Source organism: Saccostrea echinata, unplaced genomic scaffold, assembly GCF_033153115.1.
Source record: "Saccostrea echinata isolate AGI-Se365-2 ecotype Australia unplaced genomic scaffold, CSIRO_AGI_Sech_v1 ptg000002l, whole genome shotgun sequence".
Lineage (NCBI taxonomy): Eukaryota > Metazoa > Mollusca > Bivalvia > Ostreida > Ostreidae > Saccostrea > Saccostrea echinata.
Window position 1 is genome coordinate 24,637,106 of NW_026889751.1, and position 13,698 is coordinate 24,650,803.

The 13,698-nt window shown below is 33.2% G+C and overlaps 1 protein-coding gene and 1 long non-coding RNA gene across 5 annotated transcripts in view; one reads left to right on the forward strand and one right to left on the reverse strand.

Moving 5' to 3' along the window:
* Positions 1–8,896, reverse strand: part of LOC133175281 (uncharacterized) — a 62,774-nt gene extending 53,878 nt beyond the window's left edge. For all 4 annotated transcript variants that reach the window (XR_009719261.1, XR_009719264.1, XR_009719262.1 and 1 more), the window contains exon 1: positions 8,666–8,896. This is a non-coding gene — a long non-coding RNA (uncharacterized LOC133175281). The remainder of the gene's footprint in view (positions 1–8,665) is intronic.
* Positions 1–13,698, forward strand: part of LOC133175270 (O-methyltransferase MdmC-like) — a 186,866-nt gene that overhangs the window by 112,582 nt on the left and 60,586 nt on the right. The window lies entirely within an intron of this gene.

The following is a 13,698-nucleotide window of genomic DNA, read 5'->3' on the forward strand; positions in this document are numbered from 1 at the left end:
GAAAAGCAAGCAAAAGAGGCTAAAGACATTATTATTGTTGACGGGCAATATTATATAAGCATTATATTTCTACTGTGTACTGCACATCTTGGTACACTGTAACATTTTTAAATATACGACTGCAAGCTCCTTTCTTAATCTTACAGGCCTATAACATTAGAAATACCAGAGAATAAATACATAAGAATGAAAATGCGATATTTTTTCGTATACTAGATGATGACAGATCTAGTGACATTTATTAATTTTATCAAATTTGATTTCTTTCGGCCGGTCCCGTTCCTCTTATATATATGAGTATGTATATATTCCTCATATACATATACAATGTATGTACATGGAATATGTAAATAATTTCTATGTGCATGGGATATGTGTGACAAACATATTAATTTTATATATAGGAGAGTCTGTGTCAATGCAACTCGCAAATTCAGCAAGTCACGTGTTTAAAACATAACAAAAATAAAATTAATTGATAAAATATAAATAAAAGCCAATTCGTACAAACTTTGAGGAGAAAGCGTTAACCTTAAAATAATTATAATGATAATTTTTAAAATTTTCTCCCCTAAATTATGACTACTAGAATTTTTTTCGTAAGATTTGAATTATTAAATACAGATTATTAAAGGCGACTTTGGATACATCGCAGACTTCTAGCACAAGATACTGAATCCATATGTTTCATTTTTTACATGGAGTTCTTCCATAAAAATAATCAAAGTTTATGAATTTCATAAGATTTTATTTGTTAAAATAATGATATTTATAGTGAATTTATTGCACACGGGTGTAAAACTTCGCTTGTCTACCGAATTTTTGAGCCACCAACAAATTAAAATCTCTGTAATTGAACGACTCAAAATTCAAATTTAACAATTCGATGGTATTTCACATTTGTATAATTACACAAACAATCGCCTAATTTCCATCATATAGTGGAATTAATCTTAAATACTTACAGTTCGAATTTGATGACGATCAATTTAATTGACGAGAAAAAATCTATCTTTTACAAAGCACCATTACTTCAAATATTTTATCATGATAAATTCAATATATTTTATCGTTTAGATTTGCGGCTTTGTAATTAATTAAAATTATCATACTGCAGTATATCAAAAAGGAAACTTTTCATCTTGTCAAAAAAAGTTTCGCATTTTGAAACAATCCTATCAGGTTTTGCGTTTATCCTATCGTGAAGATCGTTTATCAGGTCTATCGTGTTTTGCATTTATTGTATTTTGCGTTTATCATGTTTTGCGTTTATCCTATCGTGCGTGTATCCTGTCCTATCATGCGTGTATCCTACTGTATCGTGCGTTTATCTCATCGTATCATGCGTTAATCCTATCGTATCGTGTATCCTGTAAAGAATAACGATGCGGGTACTGTATCAGGTTAATTTCATTCGGGATGAAAGTGCAAACTTGAACATCAGAATTTTTATCAAGCAGAATTTATTCAAAAACTTCTACTTGAGAAGAAGAAAACACTTGCTGTGGCTTTCAACTTGACATTTCGATATATCGATGAGGTATTATCAATTAACAATAGTTACTTTCATTCATATGTCGACTCGATATATCCCAGTGAACTTGAAATTTAAACAAGAGGCCCAAGGGCCTTAACGGTCACCTGAGTACAATACAACAATTTAGAGGATCCATAAACTGCTAAATGAAGCTTTGTTGCCCAAAAGCAAGAAAAATAGAATGATAAGCATCAACAAAATAATTGGTATAGAATCTATCTGTCCCCCATTTTTCACTATTACCATGCAGAATATTAACAAAATGGCTATTTTTAATCCCAAATTACTACTTCTCACATTGGTCTCTCTTGGCCTTTGAAGAACATTAAAAAAGATAAGTTATTTTTGCCTCACTTTTATTCATCTATTATTTCTATATCTACCTGATCATTAAAACTATGAAAGTACTTGTTCATCATACAATAAATATTCTTGCATAATTCTCTTATTCTATTAACCTTTCAAATACATTATTTACAGTGATTAATTATCAAAGGTGAATGGCAAAGGGGAATAACTTTGCTCAACAGAATACAAGTTCATAGAGCCCTGGCCAGGACCGGAACACTTGACTAAATAATCCAGGTGTTCAAAATTCTGGTAAAAACACCCTTGCATATTAAAACTTTTACTCTGTTTGCCTCGAATATGCCCAGAAGCATAGAAGATTTTCAAAGAAATGCATGTTCACTATATTATTAAATAAATAAAGCCCCCCCCCCCTTACACCAGAACATCTTACCCAGGGGCCATGAACTCACAATTCTGGAAAGAGCACTTTGCTAATCATAACTATACATTTGTTTCTTTTCTCTATTACCAAGAGTAGAAAAAATATTTTAAAAGAAATTATGCATTTTCACTATAAAATCAATAGAGTCCCCCCCCCCCTTCACCAGAACCCCTGACCCAGGGGCCATGAATTTCACAATTTTGGAAGAGGCATTCTTCCTTATCATAACCATGCAATTTCTTTGTTTGAATAATACCCAGGAGCAGAGAAGAAGATTTTGAAAGAATTTATGCATTTTCCCTATATAATCAATAGAGCCCGCCCTAACACCAGAACCCTTCACCCAGGGCTCACAAAATTCACAATTTCTGAGAAATGCAGCCATGCTCATCATAACTATGTACTTAGTTTATTTAATATCCAGGAGAGAGAAGATTTTCAAAGAAATAATGCATTTTCACTATAGATATCAACTGGGCCCCACCCTGATACCATAACCCCTGACCCTGGGGCCATGAAATTCACAATTTTGGAAGAAGCAACCATGCTCATCATAACTATGCACTAACTTAGTTTATTTAATACCCAGGAACAGAGAAGAAGATTTTCAAAGAATTAATGCAAATAATCAATAGAGCCCCACCCTAACACCTGAACCCCTGACCCAGGGGCCATGAAATTCAACATTTCTGAAAAGGCAGTCACACTTATCATATCTATGTTCTTAGTTAGTTTATTTAATATCCAGGAGCAGAGAAGAAGATTTTCAAATAATTTATGCATTTTCACTATTTAATCAATAGAGCCCCGCCCTAACACCAGAACCCCTGACCCTGGGGCCATGAAATTCACAATTTTGGAAGAGGCACTCTTGCTCATCATAACTATATACTTATTTACTTTATTTAATACCCAGGAGCAGAGAAGAAGATTTTCAAAGAATTAATGCATTTTTACTATATAATCAATAGAGCCCCACCCTAACACCTGAACCCCTGACTCGGGGGCCATGGAATTCACAATTTTGGAAGAGGCACTCTTGCTCATCATAACTATGTACTTAGTTACTTTATTTAATATCCAGGAGCAGAGAAGTAAAATTTTCAAAGATTTAATACATTTTCACTATATAATCAATAGAGCCCCGCCCTAACACCTGAACCCCTGACCCGGGGGCCATGAAATTCACAATTTTGGAAGAGGCACTCTTGCTCATCATAACTATATACTTATTTACTTTATTTAATACCCAGGAGCAGAGAAGAAGATTTTCAAAGAATTAATGCATTTTTACTATATAATCAATAGAGCCCCACCCTAACACCTGAACCCCTGACTCGGGGGCCATGGAATTCACAATTTTGGAAGAGGCACTCTTGCTCATCATAACTATGTACTTAGTTACTTTATTTAATATCCAGGAGCAGAGAAGTAAAATTTTCAAAGATTTAATACATTTTCACTATATAATCAATAGAGCCCCGCCCTAACACCTGAACCCCTGACCCGGGGGCCATGAAATTCACAATTTTGGAAGAGACACTCTTGCTCATCATAACTATGTACTTACTTACTTTATTTAATACCCAGGAGCAGAGAAGAAGATTTTCAAAGAAATAATGCACTTTCACTATATGATCTATATAGCCCTGCCCTAACACCAGAACCCCTGATGTTTCAAAGAAGAAGCTAAAAATGTTCAAATATTAACGCAATTCACACGACACATGATGACGGACGAAAACGGATAGCAATAGGTCACCTGAGTGATTCAGGTGACCTAAAAAGATACCACAGATTCTGACATATCTGTTTCATATTTAGATATTTTACTAGAAAAAGATGTTAATGGTAACCTAGCAACAAAGCTTTATGACAAACGTGATGACTTCAACATTTCAATCCTCAATTTCCCTTACTTATGTAGCAATATACCCTTATCATCTGCATATGGGGTTTATGTCTCTCAGTTGATTCGATATGCAAGAGCATGCTCTACATATGAACAATTTCTAAAACGAGGCAAGCTATTGACAAACAAGTTGATGAAACAAGGATATCAACAGTCTCATTTGAAGTCATCTTTTCACAAGTTTTACAGTCGATACAATGACCTTGTCAGCACCTACAACCTATCATTGAGTCAAATGCTGACTGACGCTTTTCATACTAATTGTTAGGCCATTATTTACATGTATACACTGAACTGTCTAAGGATTTCTCCATTACTACCCAATCATGACAAGGAGCACACGGCGAGTGTGACCGGTCGGCAGGGGATGCTCATTCCTCCATGGCACCTGATCCCACTTCTGAGTTTTGGGGTCCTTGTTTGCTCTGCTTGTTTGTATCGTTTCATTGGACTTTCCAGATTGAATACTGTTCGTTATCTTCATATTTCATCAAATATCTCAATTAAATCAATTTAAAAAGAAGGATTTCCCAACATTTGTTTTGTATACATATGCAAAAAAAAAAAAAAAAAAACCCTCCTTATTTTAATGTCTTCATTAATGTTATAAAATTGGAATGGAAATTGACGTCTTTCAGAAAACTATCGAACAATCACACTCTCTTCGAATGTTATCATGCTTTAAATTTGCATGATGTATGTCTTTTTTGTCGGATGGCAATTTTTTTTTTAAAAACCAGTTTACTGGTCTGTAGAGACAACTATACAGGGTTGGGAGGTGGATAAAATATACAGATTGGTTAAATAGTGTCTAGAATAAGGGAATAAAAGTTGATTGACCAATCATATTTTTATAACGGGATCTGTAGCATCATGGTCAAAGACTAAAATATAAACGGTTAACCACACAACGCTACAGTTCTGGAACTACAACAAATACTGATATTTAAATACATGTGCTAAGAAATTTAATTTTGAACAAAAGTCTAGGTCCGACTTATGAATTTTCTTCTAGAAGAAATATAGTAACTCATTATATAGATTGGAACAATTCTAATGCAGAAAATGAAGATCTAAGATTACCACAATCATAATTATAGCACTAGTATTTAGAGAATTAAATGATCTTGTACTTGTTAAAATTGTTAGTAAACTCATCTGTCTTGCCCCAAAATATACATGTACTTAGAAATGCTGGTAAATACAAAGATTTTTCATCTGAAATTGTCTACAGATTTTAGCAAAATATTACTGACTTATAAGCCAGTCAATGACTAATTCTTCTGAATTAATCTGAAAAAATACAACCGACCCTTTTAGGAAGTTGCCCCCCCCCCTTCCCCCCACACACACTTTTGAAACCGTTGTTAGGGGCCTGTGTAACATAGTTGCCAACTCACCCGATTTCGTCGGGTTACACCCGATTTTTCGACCCTTAACCCGATTATTTTTTATGACACGGCGGGTCATGCTTTTCACCCGATTTTTGCCGAACAACTCGAAAATCTCCTGATTTCCTGATTTGGTTCGTAAATTAGGTTGCACTTTTAACTTCCAGTTACAACCCAAGCTTGGATCTACGTAAACAATGCCGATGGCTATGTCCAGTAGGCTGTGTACCAGTAAATTATCAGTGCAGGTGTAAACAATTACCTGGGAGTTGTTTTGACAAATCAAAGTTTGAAGTCAATTTAAAATGGCTTCCAATAGAACTAGATCGTTATCAGGGCCAACAGGAACAAATTGAACCAGGGACCTACATACTATAGGTCTCTGATTGAACCGAGAAAAAGAGAAACAATGCATATCAAGGAATCTTGGAAAACAACTTTCATTAGATAAAATAAATTGATCGAAGAGAGTGTAGGCCTAACTGTACATTTAATACATATTGCACTTGTTAATTAAATTAACTAAGAGAGAGGAAAAATAATTTCCAAAACCAAAATTGAAATACTTTCAAATTTAGCACAAACTGAAAAGGCTTTCTTTTTAAAAAAGAAAATGCACTTTTAATTCAGGTCAATACTGAATAATGAAACCTTCAATGCTCTTTTTTAACATGTAAATTTAATCAATATATATTAATTTTTTGTCATTGTAAGTTAAAGCCTTTTTTAATAACAGAATTCTCAATACACAAATACTTATATATAATTTAATCATGGTAAATATGTCGTGAACGTCGTTACACGTTATGACCAGATTTTTTACTTTCCAAATCTGGTCATGAACCAGATTTTTACATGTTGGAGGTTGGCAAGTATGCTGTGTAACGAATTAACCACGTTTGAATTATACAAGAAATAATTATTTCAAGTTTATTTCAAATTCATTATAGTACAATTCTCTGATATGCTTGGACTCTCGGTATATAAGGCGTGCTATTTTCGGCAATTGCTACACTGTACATTATTAGCGTGTCCTAAATTCTCCTTGGTCGCTAGCTCATCTGATTCAATAATTTATAAAGTACCACAAAAGAAACACAGAAGTGTGTGAATATTTCTTTTTGTCAGTGTGTGCTGTCTAGTTTGCAAAAATAAGCACGAGTAAGAGTTCTTATTGCAATGGCATTTATTTAATTTATATTTTTTTTTCCGATATCAATATACAAATCTTGTGTGGAAACACTTAATTTAGGACCCTGCATACTAGATGAATATTTGGATGTCCGGAGCTTTAAGAAGTTCCCTTGACTAGAAAACATGGAAAAACTCCAATAATTACTATATTCTATAACACAAGGGTATACACAAATGTTTAAATGCAAGTGATGGAAGGAAAGGTGGATGTATGTTTCTCTTAGTTATTGGCAGCCATTTCTAAATTTTATATCATTAAAGGGTGCGTCTGCAACGCTTAATGCTATGCTAGTGTGTATCATTAACCGTCGATTAAATGGATATTTGCTTGTTTCATTAAGCGTCAGTGTTGCTCTGCATTTGTGACGCTTAATGATATAATTCTATCATTAAGCGGCGATTTAGCATCAGCGGTTGAGAATGTCAACTATTAATGCAAAAATTTACGGCATTAAGCTTAATGATTGATATTTGTATTATTAAGCGGCGCTTTATCATTAGAGGTTGCTACAGTGTTTCATTATTGTTAAATAATTAGAAAATTATGGGCTGTCACGGTTCCAAAATTTTTCGGGTCGGGTCTGTTCTGTAAATTTTGGGTTTGGTTTCGGGTTTTACGGTTCGGTTATTTACATCTATTTTAAACCTTAATTTCATGAATTTTACTTGAAAAATCTTTATTTGTTACATTTAATTTACATTGAAAACAAGTCTTAACCATGTGAACGTCTAGACATCGGTGTGTAGAACTACTTGGCCTACTATTAGCCACAACCTGACCACTCCTGCTCGTTTTGATAATTATCTAATACTTCCGTGACAGGTGTTTTGTCATGGAATGAAGAGATTTCAGTTGTGATGTTTTTTTTATCACCGTTATCGTCATCATTCCTTTGATTTCGAGTTTTCGACACCATTTTTTGTATTGAACAGACTCTAATATATAAACTAGACCCTAACTGAAATCCGGAAAAATGGAACCAAAACCGAACTGAACAACTTGGACCGTGGTTCTCAGTTATTTCGGGTAATGTTGACAGCCCTATTAGAAAACCATTTCATAATTACCAAGAATTTTACATGCATTATAAAGCAGTGTTTAACTAATCTTTTTCTTAGCCAAAAATCTCAAAATTGTTGAAAATAAATCTTGAAAAAAAGCCTTTGGTGTATCCTTAGAGAGACATATTTGGATGAGTGATTTTTACATTCATTATTTTCAGAAGAGTTCAAGGTTGAATATTATCACTGCACCAAGTTGCGACTTTTTGTGCATGCTGAGAAAATAACACATTAAAGAAAAAGTGTGATGAAATAGCTGAATCAAGCTATTCTGAATAGCTTTATCAAGCTAGATAGCTAAATCAAGAGATTGTGCTGGACCTGTTTTAATTTAAAAATCATGTTTCATAGTTAGGCGTAAAAAAAAAAAAAAAGTTTGTTTACAGTTACCTGACTGACCCTATATTTAATTGCCAACCCAGATTTTTTTTTTCAACGGAAGTCACTCGCCGGTCAGTTTAACTTTTACATGCAACTTAATCAGTCAAGCATTTGAAATCAAAATTGAAAGTACTAGAAACAAAAAAGCACCACACAATGGTAAAACTGTTTTGTATTTCAACCAATTCATGTGAATTTGTGTATTAAAAAAAATCAATAAAAAAAATTAAAAATCAAACCTACAAAACCAACCCTTTTTTATTTCAGCATGTAAGAGTAATCGGACATATTTTTTTGTTCAGCCTTACCATTGGTTAGGTCAACAAAGCTGGTCAATATTTCACCATGATCAGGTCCTAATATACATTGACCAGCTCATTCAGCTGTTTATCAGAAATTGAAATAAAGTTGTTGTTATAATTAAGCCAGACTGTTCATTATCTGCACTTGCTTACCTTCATCCGAAGTCGACAGTCAATTCTAATTCCCAAGGTCATACTCAGTGTAGGTCTACTAGTAGTACGGCAGATTCTATATGTATCCATCAGCCGAGACGATACCAGGCATCACAAAGTCATTATTCATGAATAGATCTAATACACTTGAATTCTTTTACTAACGATAGGAAAAACGCGAACAATTTAGACGAACCTCCATCATTATGGAAGCACATGCACATGCACAGCCTCATTGTATCAAATTCAAACTCCGATCCCGATTCTTACATGCATAAAATGCTGAATAGAACGAAGAACGCGGGAAGGGGGGAAATATCAGAAAACAATTAATTTTATCTTTACGCTTGATTTGTTTTTAAAGATACTACTAAATCATTAATTGAAATGGAGGAAAAATGAGTCTTAAAAAGGAACAGCGTACTTTTTTGTGAAAGGTCGAAGGCTTTCAGAAAAAAAATATGCGCGAACCGTTTGTTTTTGTTTTGTTTTGTTTTGGGGTTTTTTTTTTGGGGGGGGGGGGAGATGTCTTTTTTTTTTTCAATTCATGTCTAAATGAACAAAAAGTTTACTAAATAAATCATTTTGTTAAACACAAATGAATAAAAAAAAAAGACTTATGAAAGCCGAAGACTAAAAAGAAGTAATTCGTTTTTAAGATTTGTTTCTCGATACAGGCCCGTAGGAAGCAATTTCACTTTGAGGGGGCACAACCATACATGTACATTTTCAGTTGGGGGTTCACTATCAACTACCAAAATTTCTTGACAATCAAAAAGAAAAAAAAAAAAAAAAAAAAAAAGGTCATCAGACGTTATTATTGAGGGGGGCACAAGTATATAGTAGAGCTCTATGTTTTCTATAGTATTCTATATCGGCAAAATTATGGGGGGGGGGGCACATCCCCCCGTACCCCCCCCCCCGGTTCCTATGGCCATGCGATGAATAAAATAATCTAATAGTAAATGCTTAACTTATTATTCGATTTTAGTGACAAGTATGTTACTTTGCGTCTAAATATACGGGGCCGTGATTGCATACTTACATTTGCACGCATTTATTACAGGTAATTTCTTCCACATTGGGACATATTTTATTGAAAAAAAAAGTCAAATGTTAGACACAACTTTGAAAACCTTCTCTTAATGCAACATTTTGTAAAATTTTCATAATATATAATTTGATTTATATAGTCTATTGGGAAAAAATTAGTTGTGTCAAAAATTAATATAAATCCCTAATGTACAATATATGATTCTTCTTAAAACTAGGATTTTTAGAAAAATGTCCATATTCATTTAGAAAAGCTTGTTAATAATCTTTAAAGCATTTTATGCACCAGAGAAGGAATCGTTCCCCCATAGCATCAGATGCACATCTATAATGAACAAATTTTTGAATGATAAAAGATTGTTCATTAGAGAATGTAATACTGTTGTATATTTTCTCAAAAAGAATAAATCAGGGACCTAATGGGCATTAACATTTTAGGATTGTAATTGTTTCATTTCTTTATGAGTAGTTAACCAAATTAACTTTAAAAAATAATAGCTATTCAATTTACACATGGATTTATCAAATAAATTTTTGCAATAAATGAAAAAAAAAATCCGAAATTGTTTCTCTTACAACCCGATTTATTATGAAGGCACACATATTTTATGTTATTTGAACTTTGTCGATGTGGAAAAAGTTTTGAAAAAAAAGCAACTTGTATTTCTATTCCAGGTTTAATCGGGATCAATAGGAGTTATGCACAACTCTCTCTCTCTCTCTCTCTCTCTCGTAAACACAACCGTAACACCTAGCTCTTGATCCACCACTGCACGTGAATATGCATGGATGCAAACTTTCTTAAACATGTTTAGTTCTAGCTGAGGGGGCAAGATTTTTGACCTACATACATGTACCATGAGCATTACCCTGGTTAATATCACGCTTTCTAAATCAGCATGGTCGTCTGCATAGGAACGCAGCGTCCTTGTCTATCGATTACAACTTGTACAAAGTTGATTTTAAAAGAAGGGGGACGGGGTACTGATGTCAATATGATTTGCAAGAAAAATGATAATTCAATAGTATTGATGACAAACAACCTTATTACGCACTGTATCATACATGTATTTGCTATCTACAGTATCAGAAATATGCTAATAATGAAAGGAAGAATGGCTAGTTTTAAGCTTTCTACAAGTGGCATCTTTTATCAGATTTTCTCTTTTAGAGAAGTATGGAAGGCAAGCTATTGACTATCTACTTCTCTAAAGAGAATACAATGGGGGAGATAAAAATACTCGACAAGCAATTAATAAACAGAAAAGGTCACTATTAAAAACTCTAAAATGGAATAGATTTTTAAGTTTATTTTTCTTTTAAATGATTGTACGGTTCAGAGGATCGATAATCTTTGATTTGCAATTTATTTGGTTTGAGAAAATTTTGGTCTCATACATTTATAGACATGAACAATAATTTCGTCTTTTATTATTTCTAAGGGGAGGGGGACTTTTCTTACATAATTTGAAGCATAATTATACCAACAAAAAATGGAATAACTGGCTATATGTCTGGATGCACTACATTTCAAAGAATGAAAATAAAGGTAAACAACACAGATAATAAAGTACACGGATTCCCTATTCTATAAAATCTATAAAATATGCTATGATTTATAGTTTATATTTGGAAACTAAATTATTTAAAAAAAAAAATCACCTTGTATTTTATACTATTTATTTATTAGAATTCCTTCCAACTGAGCACTGAACTGTGCCCCACACATTTTTCTCAAAAGAACTTACATACGTTGACACATCAAGACCCCCAGTGAGCCTCTCGTTTACACTTCTGAATTCCAGACTTTGCTACGTCGGGAAAAACAGGTTTTTTGACCTACATTGCCCTGCTTTTTAACAAAGTTTTCTGCGTAGGAATGCGGAATTACTGTATCAATTTACAACTTGTGCAGAAATTCTGAAATACGACGAAACCGCACGTTAGCTAGCAAAGTTTTGCCTAATTCTTCTTTTCGGGAAGGGGGGGGGGCTCCAAAAAGAAGAAATATATATCTTAATGTGAATAGAATAGCATTTATTACGATATCAGGGAGCTAAGGGGCATTAACATATTATATAATATACAATTACAAACAAGCAGAGTGAATCGATTTAGTAAATCTTTAGTACTTCTAACATTTCATATCTAGACATGAATATTTATTATAATTAATTTATAGAATCATTCAATAATCAATGTACATCATAAAATAAGCTGCCATTTCCCTATTTAAAGCATGCACACCAAGTGGATTTCAAATCATTCCCAAAATGCATGAAAATCTTATAGCTATGGAATGAATATGATGATTTTGAAGTAATAAAGTCCCTGATTTTTCCCTAATAATAAGAGTGGATCATCAAATTCTCATATTCTGTCACAAATTTACATCTAAAAATCACTGTACATCATCAAAATATATCATCCAACATCATATGTCACATTGCGATAACAAGTAAATAGCTGCCATTTCCCTTCTTAAAGCCTGCACACCTAGTGGATTTCAAATCATTCCCAAAATGCATGAAAATCTTATGCCTATGAAATGAATATGATGATTTTAAAGTTATAAAGTCCCTGATTTTTCCCTAATAATAAGAGTGGATCATCAATTTCTCATATTCTGTCACAAATTTACATCTAAAAATTCCCTAATTGGTCTTCATGCACAAAATAAATCATTTTCAGGCAATTGGATTTGTAAGTTTTGCATCACTCAATCAATGTATATAGAAAATACAATCACTTATTCCCTGTTTCAAACCAATTAGCTTGTACTCATGTGCACAAGGGAATTTGGGTGAAAAAAACTAAGTCCAATATGATTGAACATTTTCAGGTTTCTTTAGAATTACATCAGGATTTCATGAAATCTTTGATGCACCCTTACTTGGCATTGGCAAAGTGATGAAGATGACACTAAACATTCAATAATCACTGTACATCATCAAAATATATCATCCAACATCATATGTCACATTGCGATAACAAGTAAATAGCTGCCATTTCCCTTCTTAAAGCCTGCACACCTAGTGGATTTCAAATCATTCCCAAAATGCATGAAAATCTTATGCCTATGAAATGAATATGATGATTTTAAAGTTATAAAGTCCCTGATTTTTCCCTAATAATAAGAGTGGATCATCAATTTCTCATATTCTGTCACAAATTTACATCTAAAAATTCCCTAATTGGTCTTCATGCACAAAATAAATCATTTTCAGGCAATTGGATTTGTAGGTTTTGCATCACTCAATCAATGTATACAGAAAATACAATCACTTATTCCCTGTTTCAAACCAATTAGCTTGTGCTCATGTGCACAAGGGAATTTGGGTGAAAAAAACTAAGTCCAATTTGATTGAACATTTTCAGGTTTCTTTAGAATTTCAGAGGGATTTCATGACATCTTTGATGCACCCTTACTTGGCATTGGCAAAGTGATGAAGATGACACTAAACATTCAATAATCACTGTACATCATCAAAATATATCATCCAACATCATATGTCACATTGCGATAACAAGTAAATAGCTGCCATTTCCCTTCTTAAAGCCTGCACACCTAGTGGATTTCAAATCATTCCCAAAATGCATGAAAATCTTATGCCTATGAAATGAATATGATGATTTTAAAGTTATAAAGTCCCTGATTTTTCCCTAATAATAAGAGTGGATCATCAATTTCTCATATTCTGTCACAAATTTACATCTAAAAATTCCCTAATTGGTCTTCATGCACAAAATAAATCATTTTCAGGCAATTGGATTTGTAAGTTTTGCATCACTCAATCAATGTATATAGAAAATACAATCACTTATTCCCTGTTTCAAACCAATTAGCTTGTGCTCATGTGTACAAGGGAATTTGGGTGAAAAAAACTAAGTCCAATTTGATTGAACATTTTCAGGTTTCTTTAGAATTACATCAGGATTTCATGAAATCTTTGATGCACCCTTACTTGGCATTGGCAAAG